The sequence below is a fragment of the Thalassophryne amazonica genome, chromosome 5, assembly GCF_902500255.1.
Source record: "Thalassophryne amazonica chromosome 5, fThaAma1.1, whole genome shotgun sequence".
NCBI classification, from domain to species: Eukaryota; Metazoa; Chordata; class Actinopteri; order Batrachoidiformes; family Batrachoididae; genus Thalassophryne; species Thalassophryne amazonica.
The window spans coordinates 23,403,146-23,422,105 of NC_047107.1; the positions used below are offsets into that span (position 1 = coordinate 23,403,146).

Genomic DNA, 18,960 nt, shown 5'->3' on the forward strand with positions numbered 1-18,960 from the left:
ATTTGCGGGCCTCTGTCAAGGCTATGAACTCTGCAGTCTGGGCTGACACAATTTGGTAAAGATTCAGCAATAAAAAGTGGTGTCGGCCGAGACGACAGCATAGCCTGAAATATTAGTATCTTCAGGAAGGGTTTTTTTTTGTTTGTTTTTTTACAAAATCACAGTGATTGAATGAATGATAAGAATTGATTAATGTCGATTCTTCAGTAATTTAACTGAATAGATCTGTTGACTGAAACACCAATAATAAAATAAACATAAATGCAAAATTGAACAAGGCATACATGTCTAATAAACACTTCATCAGTTGTTTATGACAGCCTGCAGCTGCTTGTGTGATTTTCAGCAGGGGGTAATAGCACCTCATGAAAGTTCAAGGATCAGAATGTTGTTATTATTATTTGTTGCCTCTACATTGCTGTTAATTCACCCTCACCAACATTAATGCTTCCAACAGGAGCGCTATAAACACGTTACAATAATCAACCAGTTTTACTGTTCACACACTGTACAACCTTCTGCTGTGCTCTTCGGCTGGAGTGTTAAATTACACTTTGTTTCCAAAACAGACCACCCAAAAAATAGAACACTGAATGTATTTGGTAAAGTCAATGCAACATAATGCAAAACAACATTGTTGCAGGAATTGATTACATCAAATAAACAATATCTCTCTAAATTTAACAGTAACAAACACTTTTAAAACACTAGTATCAATTACATGTAAGCAATTACATGTAAAACCCCTGTGTTTAATGTGTTATAACACAACAAAACATCGCTGCAGTGTTTCTCAAGTTGTGGGGGTGTGGAGCGGCAGGGAGAGGAGGAGGAGGAGGAGGGAAGTGAACATTTAGAGCTTCCCCCAGCATTACATGCTCCTCCTCCAGCACCCCAGACCAAAAACAGAATCCTGCAACTGCTACAACAAACAAGCAAAATAACCCAACTCTTCTCAAATAAAAACCCAGAAAACGTCCACAGGTCCAAAAATGACCTGTGTCCCATTACACTCAACATATTATATATACATGTAGACACGTAGAACTCAAAGGAACTATTAATTACAGTGGACTGATAGGAGACTTTTTTTTCTTTTTTTTCTTTCGCCAACCTTCTGTCAGGCTGTTTGCGGCCCGGAGGTCAAGAACCGGGTATGCAATCACAGTCTCACAATCAGTTTTTAATAGTCCTCAGAGAATCTACCACAACCACTGCTCCCTTCTGTCTGTTATGTGCCATCAAAAAATTAGTGGATCAGTCAGTCAACAATTTTTCAACCTTTTAGCAGTATTTAATATGTATACTGGGGAACTGATTCATAGAAATGTTTAATAAACCAAAGTCTTTATTGCCTAGATGAGCCTGTTTCCAGACAAGTTTATGAATACCTGCTGGAACTCATAATTGGTCAGTTCCGCACTTAGCTCATTCATGATTACTGAGGCAAGATTGGCCAAATACTGCAATGTTCAATTGAATTTTTTCTTACTCCCCAGACAGAAAAGAACCAACCCACACAAATTTCAAACCAACACCACTCAAAATATATCACACAACAATAAATCCAATCATTAATCACTCTACTGAAGTCTTATCTTGATCAGCTTTGCTTAAAATCTGTTAAGTAGGCGAAACTAACCAACTTTCACACCTTATCCAGTGTACAAAAAAATCAACCATATTTTAACCACTTCATCCCAGTTATATGATCATTCAATATGGAAAGTAGGAATGTGATAGTATTTATTGTCTTTGAGTTATTATCTTAACAAGCTGAAAAGTTTTATTTCATCAACAGAAATAATCTATTTCTAATCTATCTATTTCAGAATTTTCCCTCAAAATACTCTATATTTTACCCTGGACACTAACTCACATGTATACACGTACAAAATTGATTAATGTACACTTATTTCTCAGTATCTTAACTCCACGCTGTAAAATTTTAAAGTGCCAACAACTGTGACCTTGACTGTTTTATCTAAAACAATTCACAATAATTATACACAATCTGTCTATATAGAGACAACAGAATAAAAAGTAAAGGAAAAATTGATAAGTATAATCTTCTAGAAAAGAAAGAATTGCAACCTCATGTGTGCATAAACAAAATTCATGTTGAAAATGGAGGACTCCTTATCATTGCGAGTGTGTACATTCATGCGCAGTGTCCATTTTTTTCCCACACTTCCAACATGTCAATTTCCTCTATTTCACACCCACGTGTTTTGCCTCTGGCCGCTCTGCGGCGCTGACCTTTGCCCTTTCCCGCAAAATACACTTCTTCCTCACACATCATTATGACTGCTCCAGCAGGTTTAAAAACTGCTGTGTTTGGTGCAAAAGCATGGTCTGGTGTATTTTTTACTCAACATCTCTTGCCTTTTTGTAAAATCGCTGGTGTTCTCTTTTATGGTATCAAATGACTTTGTTGTGGAGTTTAACTATAATTTACTCGAGAAGTTAACTGTCTCTCACCACATTTTTAAGTGTTCAGTTGATGCTGGATCTTTTGTCTCCATGTACCTAACATCATTTGACTGTCATGTTTGCTGTGACAACAACAACTGTTACCCATTTTAGCTGTTCGTGGGGTTATCTCATAGGGAGATCTAAACGAACAGGTTGTTACTCTTTTTTCACTGTTTGGTCGCCAATCAGCCTGAAAAGTGTCACCACTTCGACCTCTGAGAGGTGGGTGACCTTGCTTAGGGCTTCTTTTCAGACTAGTAGGCTTGCAAACAGGTGTGGTTCGTATAGAATGTTCACAAATTACTTCACCGTCAGGGGCTTCGTTCTTGCCAATGGGTTAATACAGGTGTCAGGCCCCCCGCCATTCAGTTGTGCACATTCTCATCCATTAAAAACACATTCACACTGCCGCACTGCAGATGTTATCACGTTTTAACTCCGCTGTTATCACGCTTTCTGCTCCAACCGTTTTTTCAAATTTTTCCCGTGGATAATATTAAGGGAATGATTTTTCCCAGAATATTACGGCCCGCCCACCAAAGGTTTCACCAACCCGACACTGTACAGTTTTTATGCGCTTTTACCGGACCCGAAAGAGGTCTTATTTGTCTCTTGCTTTTTTTTTTCCAATTGTAAACCGCTGTTGGCACAACACGGAGATGACAGCCCACATCAGGTGTCTGACACAGCGGGAATGGAACGAGCACAGAGCACGAGTGCACGGCTCCGCTGTGCCACCAGGCTTTTGCCTCACACCTTACAGTGTTTAAGTCAAGAGATGATCCCAACACATTACGTTTTTTTGTTTTGTTTTGTTTTTTTCGCGGTGACTCGCAGCAACATGTGCACATAAAGAAATTCAGTTCTCACCCGTGATCAGACTCTGCCGCTGAGACACTGCAGGAGACACTGAATATCTTTTCTTGATCAGGAGAGAGCAGAACGAGCTTAACCCTCGTCACCGTCCCATCAGCTCTGAAGGGCCCCGCCCATCTGTCTCCCATATTTATTAGAATAAAGTTACATACAAACATATAGGAATGACAAAATACCAAAACACGTTAGCGACACAAAGTCTGGTCTCACATCGATATGAAATTGTTATGGCTTTAAGCCTACAGTCTCACGAAGTAAACAGCGTAACCCTGAACTAATACACAGGTCACAACGCTCCCTGCTCAAGGCTGGATTGTTAATTAAAACGTACATCTGTGCTCAGCAAAAACATGATCTCAGCAAAACAGTCTGCCTTCTCACTAAACCAAAGGTTTTGGAAACTTTGTATACTGTCGGTACATTAGGTAAGCATGTAATATTTGCCTGGATACCTAGTCATACAGGCATTAAGGGAAATGAAAAAGCTGACAAGTTGGCAAAAGAAGCTCTTGCTATGGATGTAACAGAAAGACACATACCCTACACGAATCTAAAGCCAAAGATTAACAATTATTTTAGAAGCTTATGGCAAACATTATGGGATCTACATCCCAATAATAAACTTCATCAACATCAACCAGTCATTGACTCGCATACTCGTTTACACTAGCTAAGTGGCAGGAAGACATTGTGTTGACCCACGCTTGTATAGGTCATTCACACTTGACGGTCATAGTCAACCCACAGACCTGCTCCAAAGACCTACAACATGATCTTGCTGCAGATAGTGTCTCTGTGCATCGTTCAACAATACAACGCACTTTGCTGCTGTAATGCAGAGGAAGCCTTTTCTGCGTACATGCCACAAACAGTTGCTTGAGCTATGCTAAAGCACATTTGGACAAGCCAGCATCATTTTGGAATAAGGTGCTGTGGATTGCTGAAACTAAAATTGGACATAACAAGGGGCAGTATGCATGGCTGAAAAAGAACACAGCATTCCAAGAAAAACACTTGCTACCTACAGTAAAATTTGGAGGTGTTCCATCATGCTGTGGGGCTGTGTGGCCAGTGCAGGTACTGTGAATCTTGTTAAAGTTGAGGGTCACATGGATTCCAGTCAGTATCAGCAGATTCTTCAGAACAATGTTCAAGAATCAGTGACAAAGTTGAAGTTGCGCCGGGGCTGGATCTTTCAACAAGACAATGACCCTAAACACTGCTCCAAATCTACTAAGGCATTCATGCAGAGGAACAAGTACAACATTCTGGAATGGCCATCTCAGTCCCCAGACCTGAATATTATTGAAAATCTGTGGTGTGATTTTAAGCAGGCTGTCCATGCTCGGAAACCAACAAACCTGACTGAACTGCAGATATTTTGTAAAGAAGAATGGTCAAACATACCTTCAACCAGAATCCAGACTCTCATTGGAAGATATAGGAAGCGTTTAGAGGCTGTTATTTCTGCAAAAGGAGGATCTACTAAATATTGATTTTTTTTGGGGGGGGGGTGCCCATATTTATGCACCTGCCTAATTTTGTTTAGAGTTATTGCACACTTTCTGTAAATCCTATAAACTTCATTTCACTTCTCAAATATCACTGTGTTTGTCTATGTGATATATTTAACTGAAATTTCTGATCCAAACAACCAATGATTTATAAAGGAAAATCATGAAACTTATCAGGGGTGCCCAAACCTTTGCATACAACTGTATATTTAATAGGTTATCTTCCATTTCCCTCCATGCGGGGTGGGGAGGTGGTGGGAGTTAAGGCCACTTAACATCCCCCTCCCCTTGCGTGTTAAGTGATCTTATATCTTGCAAACTGTTGCACAGCCCCTTGTGATCATCACAAGAAAAAAGAACCTACTTCACGGATCCAGATTTGTGGACGCCAGAAATCTCTGATTGCTCTAGTTGTTGTTGTTGTTGTTATTATTATTATTTCATTGTGATAGTGTACAGAGGAAAATTGACAAAAAAAAGTCACTGCCCAAATACTTATGGACCAGCTGTTTTCAGATATCATTGTCGTGGTGCCAGCACCACTGACAAGACTAACTGTTTCTCACAAGGGATATTTGTCCTTTTCCAGCAGCTGTTGAATAAATTTTGTGATGTCTTTAAAACCTTTGGGAGGAAAAGTTTTAATGTAATTATCACAGCTCTTTATCAGTGTGCTGCCCTGACTCAAAGTGCAACAAACCTATGCACATTGTGTCATGGACCTTTAGTGTTTGCATAATCCTAACCAACAAACAAACTTAAAAACTGTATAATCATAACCTTGGCAGTAGTACCAAAAACCTTTGGACAGTGGCTCCATGTACTGTAGAAGATGTTGTTATAATGCCATAATTAATGCTGTATTAACCTGTTTCATGATGTTTCCACCAGGGGAGATAGTTTAACAAACCCAGACATAGACAACACACCCAGCAAAAGAAAATGTGTATTTGGAGACCACGTACATCCACCGTGACAAAGGTCACAGCACGTATGAGCAACAACTCTTGCACCTGCTTCGTATGCTGATTGGTCAGTCGTAAACCTGTTGAACTTTGATACCCATGTTACCAAAACTGGTATTATCAGTCAGCTGGATGTTCTTTCCAAAAACCACAAATCCTTCAAAGATCATCCTCAACCCTAGGGATTACAATTAACAAAGGTGAGTTTTCTGATTTACCTTGACTCTTGGATGCTTTGAATTTATGAAATAAAACAATTAGAATGCCACAAATTAACACATTTCTTCACGTTTTTCATTTCCATCTGATTTATTTCAAATTTGACAGAATCTGTGGTGTTCTTACATTGATCAGTCTGATAAAGAGGACATCTCCGTGTTTGTGGTGTTTGTTTCAGAGTCTGTAACTGAAGACAGTCAGGAAGATAAGTTGTTCAAAAGATTGAGGTGTCTATCAAGAGTCCTAAATTAGCGTAATATCTTTCATACACATTTACACAAGAAGAGGCAAAAATTTTAAGATTTCTGTAAAATCGATACAATTAGTACTGTCAGGTATCATTTTCATATTGGGCACAGGCTCTCAGACCAAAACTTGGACAAGTTCATATATGTGAGCTCTCTCTATCCCTTGTCTTCTCTAACCTCTGTGACCCTTATGACCTTATTAAAATTAGGTGAAAGTCAAAACCACGTCCCTGTGATAACCCATCAACAGTTCCAGGTATTTATTGTTTAATGTTGGATACACATGCTGTCTGGACTACAGTCTTCAGTCAATTTGTATGTGAGTACCCTGCAATTATTGTGACATCCATGGCCATTGCGACCTGTATTACCCTTGTCACCAAGCTAAAAGAAGGTCACATGCAAAATTTTGTCCTTGTGATAACTCATCAATGCCTCCAGTTTTTGTTTTCAGAAAAGTTCATAACTGGGAAAAAAAAATGCTGTTTTTATACTAAAAAAAAAAAACTGGTACCTGTGCTTGCCAGAATATTTCTGTAAAAAAAAAAAAAATACAGTAAAAATATATAAATGCATCTAGTGAAAATACTGTAAATTTTACATCATGAAACTGTAATTTGCAAAATATTAAGAGAAGGATAAGGGGGTAAAGGCAGTCTTAAACTGGGGATATTCTGTTTTGGAAACAAGCACACTAGCTATTTGTGCAACAATTCTGTCATATGGGGTGAATTGGGCACCGCAGTCTCGTTTGAGGTCGGACGCTAAAGGGGTAGTAACATATGACACTCGTTTGAGGGCGGACGCTAAAGGGGTAACATATGACACATATGATGTTAATTCCTCTACTTCCGGGGTAAAAAAAAACTTGCCATTTTCTGAGTTCTTGGGAAAATTACATATAAACAAAGTGAAAATGCAAAAAAAAAAAAAAAAAAGTGACAATGTGGTGGAAAGTGAACATGTGTTGCAGTTTGTTTATGACCCGGAGCTCAAACATGTTGAGGCGGTTTTGCACACGAGAGAACACAACTACTCTGGTTAGCTGTGTAGGCTAACACCGACATGACATCTCCCATTTGCATCATCTTCCCTTCTCCACTGGGAACCAAAAAAATAAATACTTTTTGTGACTGCTTCAGTGATCGCAGCTGAAAACAAAACAGTAGGGGAAGCCGGGGCCCAGTGGATCAGAAATGTTGTTTTGTGGCAGCATAAACACATCATACATAGGTTTAGGTCATTCTATTGTGGATTTAATACATCAAGTTATTGTTTATAAGGCTGTGTTATTTATGTCTCCCCAAGTGTAATTTACAGGTGTTTAAAATTGATTTTAAAATTTTTTGATTCACTGTGCCCCGGACACTAATTCACTGCGCACAGTGAATCAACTGAGCATATAATGAAAAAACACATGATTATAAAGATTTCTTCAAAATTATTAAATATATGCTGATGCATATGCAAACTATAATCCAGCAAACCAGCTATGTAATGTGTGAGTGTCTTATATAGTGATATAAGTCCTTTAGAAACTATACAACTGTCAAAATTTCTGTTCTAACGTGAAAACAGTTGTTTATATACACAAATTATTGAAATCATGGAAGATAAATGTATAAGCTTCAACAACTAATATTTGTTATCCACTTGATACTGGGGCTTAGTAAATCACTTTCTAGACTGATTCACTATGCCCTGGGTGCATGTGACACACGAGTCATGTTATCAAATAGCTGATAGTCTGGAGAAGACATAACACATGCTCATCAGTTGGACAGGGTAGTCTTCTAATAATTTTTGGGCCACCTTTCCTCTGTTGTGAAAAATGAATACAAAGACACTGACATCCACAAAATTTACTTTTGATAGGAAAAAACTGACTTCACTTGCCACTTAATTTTACCCTTAATATATCCAAAAACAAAACACTATAAGTGGGGTGTCTTTATGCATAAAAATACGGCATAACTGCTGCCAATACAGTTTTGCAGTTTTTTAAATATAGTTTTGCAGATATAGCTAGTGATTCACTGTGCCCAGTGATTCACCGTGCCCCGGTTTCCCCTACACCATTTATCCGTGTGAAGTTATGCTGTGTGTATATTGCACAACGGGAGCGGAGGTCCCCATAAGTGGTCAAATCTCACTATATCACCCAGGGTTCAAACAAGACTGCGGTGCACTATTGGTGTGAACATGTCATGAACTGTAGAATAACCTGTTATACAGCCTTCTCAATTCTAAACAGACACAAATTTTTCAGAACTCCTCATATTAACATACTTTGTACAAATATACAAATACAGGAAATATGGCAACAGGCCAACCTTCAAATGAAAGCTAGGGTGCAGGTTCCCTCAGGTTAGACATGTAAAATATAGTCACTTGAGTTACCAGAAACCAGACAAGAAGCACAAGCAGGATTCGACTCGAGGTCTACATATTGGCAGGCCAGTTCCTTATCCACTGAGTTACTTGCTCTCCTTTTCGCTCAGACATAGAGGTCACAGAGGGCTCATATACTAACTTGTCCAAGACTTTGGTCTTGAGAGCATGTGTGTCTGATAAAGAAAAGATATTTGGAAGTGTTCAAAAGTTATAACTAAGATTTTAAACATGACCCACAACCTCAAATTAACAGTATGGAAAATGAAAAACTGTATGTTGTATATGCTGTGTTTTTTTTTTTGTTTTTTTTTGTAAACTTAATTTCGTTTGTTAACCCATCCATTCCTGCATTTAAGGCCTGTGACACATTCCAAAAACAGTTGGCCCGCTGAAGCATTTCCCACTGAGTAATGTTGCCATACCTTCTTGCAATACTGAAGACATTTTGGCATTGAGGATACCAAGTGATGAAACATTTTGTCCCATTCCATCTGCAAACACGTTTACATGTATGGCATCATCAATGTTTCAAAATTCTGCAGACATCAGTTGACAAAGAAGAAGCTGACCTTTGTGAATTGGGGGGGGGGGGGGGGGTCGGATCCACCTATCAGAAGTGACATTCTGCTCTTTACATGTACAAAAACTCAACAAAACCCACACAGAGCTCCGTGGTTCACAAGATTTGGATTATAAATATAATCTAATAAAGAAAATGCTGATGAGTCTAAGTGTATTTACAGTGCATCAGAAAGTATTCACGACACTTAACTTTCCCACATTTTTTGTTAACGGTGCTGTTCCAAAATGGATTAAATTCATTTTGCCCTCAAAATTATACACACAATACCCCATAATGAAAAAAGTTGAGATTTTTGCAAATGTATTAAAAATAATCATTTAAAAAAATCCTATAAATTCTTGGTCACCTTCCTGTCTGAGGTCCTTCTCCCCCGATTGCTCAGTTTAGATGGGCAACCAGCTCTAGGAAGAGTCCTGATGGATCCAAACTTTTTTTACCTGAACCGACTGGATTTACCCCAGGTGGACTCAGTTAAGCTTTAGAAACAAAACATCTTTAGGATGATCAGTGGTAACGGAATGCACCTGAACTCAATTTTGAGCTTCATGGAAAAGGGTGTGAATACTTATGTACATGTGATTTCTTAATTTTTTATTTTTAGTAAATTTACAAAAACTTCATGTCATTATGGGCTGTTATGAGTAGAATTTTGAGGGGAGAAATTTACTCAATTTTGGAATAAGGCTGTAACATAAAGTGTGGAAAAAGTGAGGTGCTATGAATACTTTCTGGCTGCACTGCATACGTTTACATTGAGGAAAATAAGTATTTGAACACCCTGCGGTTTTGAAAGTTCTCCCACTTAGAAATCATGGAGGGGTCTGAAATTTTCATCTTAGGTGCATGTCCACTGTGAGAGACATAATCTAAAAAAAAAAATCCCGAAATCACAATGTGTGTTTTTTTTTTATTTTTTTTTTATAATTTATTTGTATGTTACTGCTGCAAATAAGTATTTGAACACCTACCAACCATCAAGAATTCTGGTTCACAGAGACCTGTTAATTTTTCTTTAAGAAGGCCTCTTATTCTGCACTCTTTACCTGTATTAATTGCACCTGTTTGAACTTGTTACCTGTATAAAAGACACCTGTTCACACACTCAGTCAATCACACTCCAACCTGTCCATCATAGCCAAGACCAAAGAGCTATCTAAGGACACCAGGGACAAAACTGTAGACCTGCACAAGGCTGGGATGGACTACAGAACAACAGGCAAGCACCTTAGTAGAAGACAACAACTGTTATGATTATTAGAAAGTGGAAGAAATACAAGATGACTGTCAATCTCCCTTGGTCTGAGATTCCATGCAAGATGGGGTAAGGATGATTCTGAGAAAGCTCAGAACTACACAGGAGGACCTGGTCAGTGACCTGAAGAGAGCTGGGACCACAGTCACAAAGATTACATTAGTAACACATGATGCTGTCATGGTTGAAAATCCTGCAGGGCAGCAAGGTCCCCCTGTTCAAGCCAGCACACTTGACGGTCATAGTCAACCCACAGACCTGCTCCAAAGACCTACAACATGATCTTGCTGCAGATAGTGTCTCTGTGCATTGTTCAACAATACAACGCACTTTGCTGCTGTAATGCAGAGGAAGCCTTTTCTGCGTACATGCCACAAACAGTCGCTTGAGCTATGCTAAAGCACATTTGGACAAGCCAGCATCATTTTGGAATAAGGTGCTGTGGATTGCTGAAACTAAAATTGGACATAACAAGGGGCAGTATGCATGGCTGAAAAAGAACACAGCATTCCAAGAAAAACACTTGCTACCTACAGTAAAATTTGCAGGTGTTCCATCATGCTGTGGGGCTGTGTGGCCAGTGCAGGTACTGTGAATCTTGTTAAAGTTGAGGGTCACATGGATTCCAGTCAGTATCAGCAGATTCTTCAGAACAATGTTCAAGAATCGGTGACAAAGTTGAAGTTGCGCCGGGGCTGGATCTTTCAACAAGACAATGACCCGAAACACTGCTCCAAATCTACTAAGGCATTCATGCAGAGGAACAAGTACAACATTCTGGAATGGCCATCTCAGTCCCCAGACCTGAATATTATTGAAAATCTGTGGTGTGATTTTAAGCAGGCTGTCCATGCTCGGAAACCAACAAACCTGACTGAACTGCAGATATTTTGTAAAGAAGAATGGTCACACATACCTTCAACCAGAATACAGACTCTCATTGGAAGATATAGGAAGCGTTTAGAGGCTGTTATTTCTGCAAAAGGAGGATCTACTAAATATTGATTTTTTTTTTTTTTTTCTTTTTTTTTTTTTTTTTTTTTTTGGGGGGGGGGGTGCCCAGATTTATGCACCTGCCTAATTTTGTTTAGAGTTATTGCACACTTTCTGTAAATCCTATAAACTTCATTTCACTTCTCAAATATCACTGTGTTTGTCTATGTGATATATTTAACTGAAATTTCTGATCCAAACAACCAATGATTTATAAAGGAAAATCATGAAACTTATCAGGGGTGCCCAAACTTTTGCATACAACTGTATATTTAATAGGTTATCTTCCATTTCCCTCCATGCGGGGTGGGGAGGTGGTGGGAGTTAAGGCCACTTAACATCCCCCTCCCCTTGCGTGTTAAGTGATCTTATATCTTGCAAACTGTTGCACAGCCCCTTGTGATCATCACAAGAAAAAAGAACCTACTTCACGGATCCAGATTTGTGGACGCCAGAAATCTCTGATTGCTCTAGTTGTTGTTGTTGTTGTTATTATTTCATTGTGATAGTGTACAGAGGAAAATTGACAAAAAAAGTCACTGCCCAAATACTTATGGACCAGCTGTTTTCAGATATCATTGTCGTGGTGCCAGCACCACTGACAAGACTAACTGTTTCTTACAAGGGATATTTGTCCTTTTCCAGCAGCTGTTGAATAAATTTTGTGATGTCTTTAAAACCTTTGGGAGGAAAAGTTTTAATGTAATTATCACAGCTCTTTATCAGTGTGCTGCCCTGACTCAAAGTGCAACAAACCTATGCACATTGTGTCATGGACCTTTAGTGTTTGCATAATCCTAACCAACAAACAAACTTAAAAAAAAAACTGTATAATCATAACCTTGGCAGTAGTACCAAAAACCTTTGGACAGTGGCTCCATGTACTGTAGAAGATGTTGTTATAATGCCATAATTAATGCTGTATTAACTGTATGCTGTATTTTGCACACGAGAGAACACAACTACTCTGGTTAGCTGTGTAGGCTAACACCGACATGACATCTCCCATTTGCATCATCTTCCCTTCTCCACTGGGAACCAAAAAAATAAATACTTTTTCTGACTGCTTCAGTGATCGCAGCTGAAAACAAAACAGTAGGGGAAGCCGGGGCCCAGTGGATCAGAAATGTTGTTTTGTGGCAGCATAAACACATCATACATAGGTTTAGGTCATTCTATTGTGGATTTAATACATCAAGTTATTGTTTATAAGGCTGTGTTATTTATGTCTCCCCAAGTGTAATTTACAGGTGTTTAGAATTGATTTTAAAATTTTTTGATTCACTGTGCCCCGGACACTAATTCACTGCGCACAGTGAATCAACTGAGAATATAATGAAAAAACACATGATTATAAAGATTTCTTCAAAATTATTAAATATATGCTGATGCATATGCAAACTATAATCCAGCAAACCAGCTATGTAATGTGTGAGTGTCTTATATAGTGATATAAGTCCTTTAGAAACTATACAACTGTCAAAATTTCTGTTCTAACGTGAAAACAGTTGTTTATATACACAAATTATTGAAATCATGGAAGATAAATGTATAAGCTTCAACAACTAATATTTGTTATCCACTTGATACTGGGGCTTAGTAAATCACTTTCTAGACTGATTCACTATGCCCTGGGTCCATGTGACACACATGAGTCATGTTATCAAATAGCTGATAGTCTGGAGAAGACATAACACATGCTCATCAGTTGGACAGGGTAGTCTTCTAACTAATAATTTTTGGGCCACCTTTCCTCTGTTGTGAAAAATGAATACAAAGACACTGACATCCACAAAATTTACTTTTGATAGGAAAAAACTGACTTCACTTGCCACTTAATTTTACCCTTAATATATCCAAAAACAAAACACTAATTTATAAGTGGGGTGTCTTTATGCATAAAAATATGGCATAACTGCTGCCAATACAGTTTTGCAGTTTTTTTTAAATATAGTTTTGCAGATATAGCTAGTGATTCAGTGTGCCCAGTGATTCACCGTGCCCCGGTTTCCCCTACACCATTTATCCGTGTGAAGTTATGCTGTGTGTATATTGCACAACGGGAGCGGAGGTCCCCATAAGTGGTCAAATCTCACTATATCACCCAGGGTTCAAACAAGACTGCGGTGCACTATTGGTGTGAACATGTCATGAACTGTAGAATAACCTGTTATACAGCCTTCTCAATTCTAAACAGACACAAATTTTTCAGAACTCCTCATATTAACATACTTTGTACAAATATACAAATACAGGAAATATGGCAACAGGCCAACCTTCAAATGAAAGCTAGGGTGCAGGTTCCCTCAGGTTAGACATGTAAAATACAGTCACTTGAGTTACCAGAAACCAGACAAGAAGCACAAGCAGGATTCGACTCGAGGTCTACATATTGGCAGGCCAGTTCCTTATCCACTGAGTTACTTGCTCTCCTTTTCGCTCAGACATAGAGGTCACAGAGGGCTCATATACTAACTTGTCCAAGACTTTGGTCTTGAGAGCATGTGTGTCTGATAAAGAAAAGATATTTGGAAGTGTTCAAAAGTTATAACTAAGATTTTAAACATGACCCACAACCTCAAATTAACAGTATGGAAAATGAAAAACTGTATGTTGTATATGCTGTTGTTTTTTTTTTTTTTTTTTTTTTGTAAACTTAATTTCGTTTGTTAACCCATCCATTCTTGCATTTAAGGCCTGTGACACATTCCAAAAACAGTTGGCCCGCTGAAGCATTTCCCACTGAGTAATGTTGCCATACCTTCTTGCAATACTGAAGACATTTTGGCATTGAGGATACCAAGTGATGAAACATTTTGTCCCATTCCATCTGCAAACACGTTTACATGTATGGCATCATCAATGTTTCAAAATTCTGCAGACATCAGTTGACAAAGAAGAAGCTGACCTTTGTGAATTGGGGGGGGGGGGGGGTCGGATCCACCTATCAGAAGTGACATTCTGCTCTTTACATGTACAAAAACTCAACAAAACCCACACAGAGCTCCGTGGTTCACAAGATTTGGATTATAAATATAATCTAATAAAGAAAATGCTGATGAGTCTAAGTGTATTTACAGTGCATCAGAAAGTATTCACGACACTTAACTTTTCCACATTTTTTGTTTACGGTGCTGTTCCAAAATGGATTAAATTCATTTTGCCCTCAAAATTATACACACAATACCCCATAATGAAAAAAGTTGAGATTTCTGCAAATTTATTAAAAATAATTTAAAAAAATCCTATAAATTCTTGGTCACCTTCCTGTCTGAGGTCCTTCTCCCCCGATTGCTCAGTTTAGATGGGCAACCAGCTCTAGGAAGAGTCCTGATGGATCCAAACTTTTTTTTACCTGAACCGACTGGATTTACCCCAGGTGGACTCAGTTAAGCTTTAGAAACAAAACATCTTTAGGATGATCAGTGGTAACGGAATGCACCTGAACTCAATTTTGAGCTTCATGGAAAAGGGTGTGAATACTTATGTACATGTGATTTCTTAATTTTTTATTTTTAGTAAATTTACAAAAACTTCATGTCATTATGGGCTGTTATGAGTAGAATTTTGAGGGGAGAAAAATTAATTTACTCAATTTTGGAATAAGGCTGTAACAAAGTGTGGAAAAAGTGAGGTGCTATGAATACTTTCTGGCTGCACTGCATACGTTTACATTGAGGAAAATAAGTATTTGAACAAGTATTTGAAAGTTCTCCCACTTAGAAATCATGGAGGGGTCTGAAATTTTCATCTTAGGTGCATGTCCACTGTGAGAGACATAATCTAAAAAAAAAAAATCCCGAAATCACAATGTGTGTTTTTTTTTTTTTTTTTTTTTTTAATAATTTATTTGTATGTTACTGCTGCAAATAAGTATTTGAACACCTACCAACCATCAAGAATTCTGGTTCACAGAGACCTGTTAATTTTTCTTTAAGAAGGCCTCTTATTCTGCACTCTTTACCTGTATTAATTGCACCTGTTTGAACTTTTTACCTGTATAAAAGACACCTGTTCACACACTGTCAATCACACTCCAACCTGTCCATCATAGCCAAGACCAAAGAGCTATCTAAGGACACCAGGGACAAAACTGTAGACCTGCACAAGGCTGGGATGGACTACAGAACAACAGGCAAGCACCTTAGTAGAAGACAACAACTGTTATGATTATTAGAAAGTGGAAGAAATACAAGATGACTGTCAATCTCCCTTGGTCTGGGATTCCATGCAAGATGGGGTAAGGATGATTCTGAGAAAGCTCAGAACTACACAGGAGGACCTGGTCAGTGACCTGAAGAGAGCTGGGACCACAGTCACAAAGATTACATTAGTAACACATGCTGTCATGGTTGAAAATCCTGCAGGGCAGCAAGGTCCCCCTGTTCAAGCCAGCACATTTCCAGGCCCGTTTGAAGTTCACCAGTGACCATCTGGATGATCCAAAGGAGGCATGGGAGAAGGCCATGTGGTCAGATGAGACCAGAATAGAGCTTTTTGGAATCAAGTCCACTTACCATGTTTAGAGGATGAGAACAACCGCAAGAAAACCATCCCAACCGTGAAGCATGATGGTGGAAACATCATACTCTGGGGGTGCTCTTCTGCAAAGGGGACAGGACAACTGCACTGTATTGAAGGGAGGATGGATGGGGTCATGTATTATGAGATTTTGGCAAACCTCCTTCCCTCAGTAAGAGCATTGAAGATGGGTCATGGCTGGGTCATCCAGCATGACAATGATCCCAAACACACAGCCAGGGCAACTAAGGAGGGGCTCCATAAGAAGCATTTCAAGGTCCTGGAGTGGCCTGGCCAGTCTCCAGACCTGAACTCAATAGAAAATCTTTGGAGGGAGCTGAAACTCCAAACCTGAAAGATCTAGAGAGGATCTGTATGGAGGAGTGAACCAAAATCCCTGCTGCAGTGTCTGCAAACCTGGTGAAAAACTACAGGAAAGTTTGACATCTGTAATTGCAATTAAAGGCTACTGTACCACATATTAACATTGGTTTTCACAGGTGTTGAAATACTTATTTGCAGCAGTAACATACAAATAGTTAAAAAAAAATCATACATTGATGTCTGGATTTTTTTTTTTTTTAGATTGTCTCTCACAGTGGGCATGCACCTAAGATGAAAATTTCAGACCCCTCCATGATTTCTAAGTGGGAGAACTTGCAAAATCGCAGGGTGTTCAAATACTTATTTTCCTCACTGTATTTATACCTGCATATGGTTAATGAAGAAATAAAAATGGTTTGAACAATGACAAGGCACCTGCTGGCCACCTCAGTAGGGTGGCCAGCAGGGCCAGGCGAATGTACGTGTTGTTCTCTGCCTGAGGGAACGACACGGCTCTCGGGACTGTCTCCACCTCCATGCTGATTTCATTTTAATTTCAATTTATTTCATTTTATATAGCCCTTATCACAACAAAGCTGCTTCAAGATGCTTCACACAAGTAAGGTCTAATCTCACAACCCCTAGAGCAAGCACACAGGCGATAGTGGTAAGGAAAAGCTCTGTCTGATGATACTGAGGAAGAAACCCACCACTTAGGCCATTCAAACAGTTACAGGGTTTTTACAAAGCCGAAGAAACAGAAAATATGAAATCAAAACAACTTCTGTTGCATCAGCTTCCAGCATGGCATCTCGTGGTCAGTCCAGCACCCTGTTGTCTGCAGATGACAGTCCCATGCAATGCCCTCCACAACTAGGACAGAGACAAAATAGAATTAGTCGGCTGGAAAAACCACACCTAAGGTGAAATTCGTCAGCAGTAAATCAACAGGAAAGCAGAGAAAATACAAAGGTGTTCGCCGGTTGTTAGCCCTAAGTTTCACTAACAGACCCAGAATTTAGGCAGCGGCGAAGACCTGTTCCGTTGCTAATAACATGAGTTAAAGAAATAGGAAGCATACTTCCATACTATGCCAGTGTGCTAGCCATACAAGAGGGAGAATAAATGGTTCTTAAGTCTAGAGTTGAATGTCTCGACAGAATCTGACTGTTTTATCTCCATAGGAAGATAGTGTTGTTGTACAACACACAATGAGAACTGGTTAGGTGAAATGTCAACCATGCAAGGACATTCCCAGTAATCCAAAATTATTCTCCAGCCTATCAAGTAGAATATGGTGACCCATGGTATCAAACACAGTGCTAAGATCTAACAGCACCAGACCGTAGTGGTGTCTGAATCCATTGCAAGCAGAAGATTATTTACCACTTTAGTCAGAGCTGTCTCTGTGGAATTTTCTGAATGCAGACTACAGTGGCTCAAAGAGATTATTCTCAGCCAGGTGGTCCACAAGCTGCTGTGAAACCACTTTTCCAAAATGATAGATTTGATATCGGCCTATAATCTTTCAATACACTGGGGTCAAGGTAAGATTTCTTAAGTAATGGTTTAATCACCGCAGATTTGAAGCATTTAGGAACAGATCCCAAACTTAAAGACAGATTCATAATTTCCAACAATAGGTCCAAGAGTGGGCCACAGGTCCTTAAACAGTTTTGTTGGTATAGGGTAAATCAAGCAGGTTGTACTTTTAGCAGACATTACAAGTTTTGTCAGCACGCCCATTGAGATACTATCAAATTTAGTAAATCTAGGTAATGTATCAGTGATGGCACCCTCCTCAATAACAGGGTCAAGTGACCAGATTATGGTATGCTGGGATATAATTAACGTAATGCAAACTATTTTCTAATCAAAGTAATCTAAAAAAAAAATGTTGGGCTGTAAAAGGACAGTGATTAATAGGTTGTTGTTGTCCATGAATAAGTGTTGCCACTGTGTTGAATAGGAACTTGGAATTATGGTTGTTTTTGTTGATCTAATCAGTGTAATAGGCCCGCTTTGTAGCCAGTAGTGCATGCTTATAGTCTAGAATAGCATCGCTCCATGGATGGTGGGATACTTTTTGTTTTGAACTACGCTATTTTCGTTCTCCAGCTTTATGCTTGAGGCCACGTAAGTATTCATTGAAGCAACATTTTTTTTTTTTTTTTTTTTTTTAGTTGAGTGTGGTTGTGAGCCATGAGTTTAAGCTGTCCACAAGACTGTCTACTGAATGCATTTTCCGAAAGTGACACTAATATATCAGGCAGTCTGGCTCCAAGTTCAATTTTAGTTGAAGAGTTAATGTGTTGCCGCAATGATAAATAGGGTTCTTGTTCCAGTAACAAGAGTGTAAACTTAAGTGAGTGATCTGACCTGCACCTGTTTTGTGGAATGATCTCCCTGCATCAATAAAACAGTCAGATTCTGCAGAGACTTTCAAGTCTAGACTTAAAACACATCTATTCTCCCTCTCGTATGGCTAGCATGCTGGCATAGTATCATACTATGCTTCCTAGCCCTTTAAAGTCATTTCATTTGCAACAGAACAGGTCCAGGCCTCAACTTTATCAAAATTCTGTGTCTGTTCGGG

At 38.9% G+C, this 18,960-nt stretch overlaps 1 long non-coding RNA gene across 1 annotated transcript; it reads right to left on the bottom strand.

Moving 5' to 3' along the window:
- Positions 1-522: 522 nt before the first annotated feature.
- On the bottom strand, positions 523-18,129 carry LOC117510172. The gene is made up of 3 exons (XR_004560639.1): positions 17,985-18,129; positions 3,683-3,689; positions 523-534 (listed from the first exon to the last, which is right to left on the bottom strand). It is a non-coding gene; the product is annotated as an uncharacterized LOC117510172 (long non-coding RNA).
- Between the last annotated feature and the right edge of the window lie 831 nt (positions 18,130-18,960).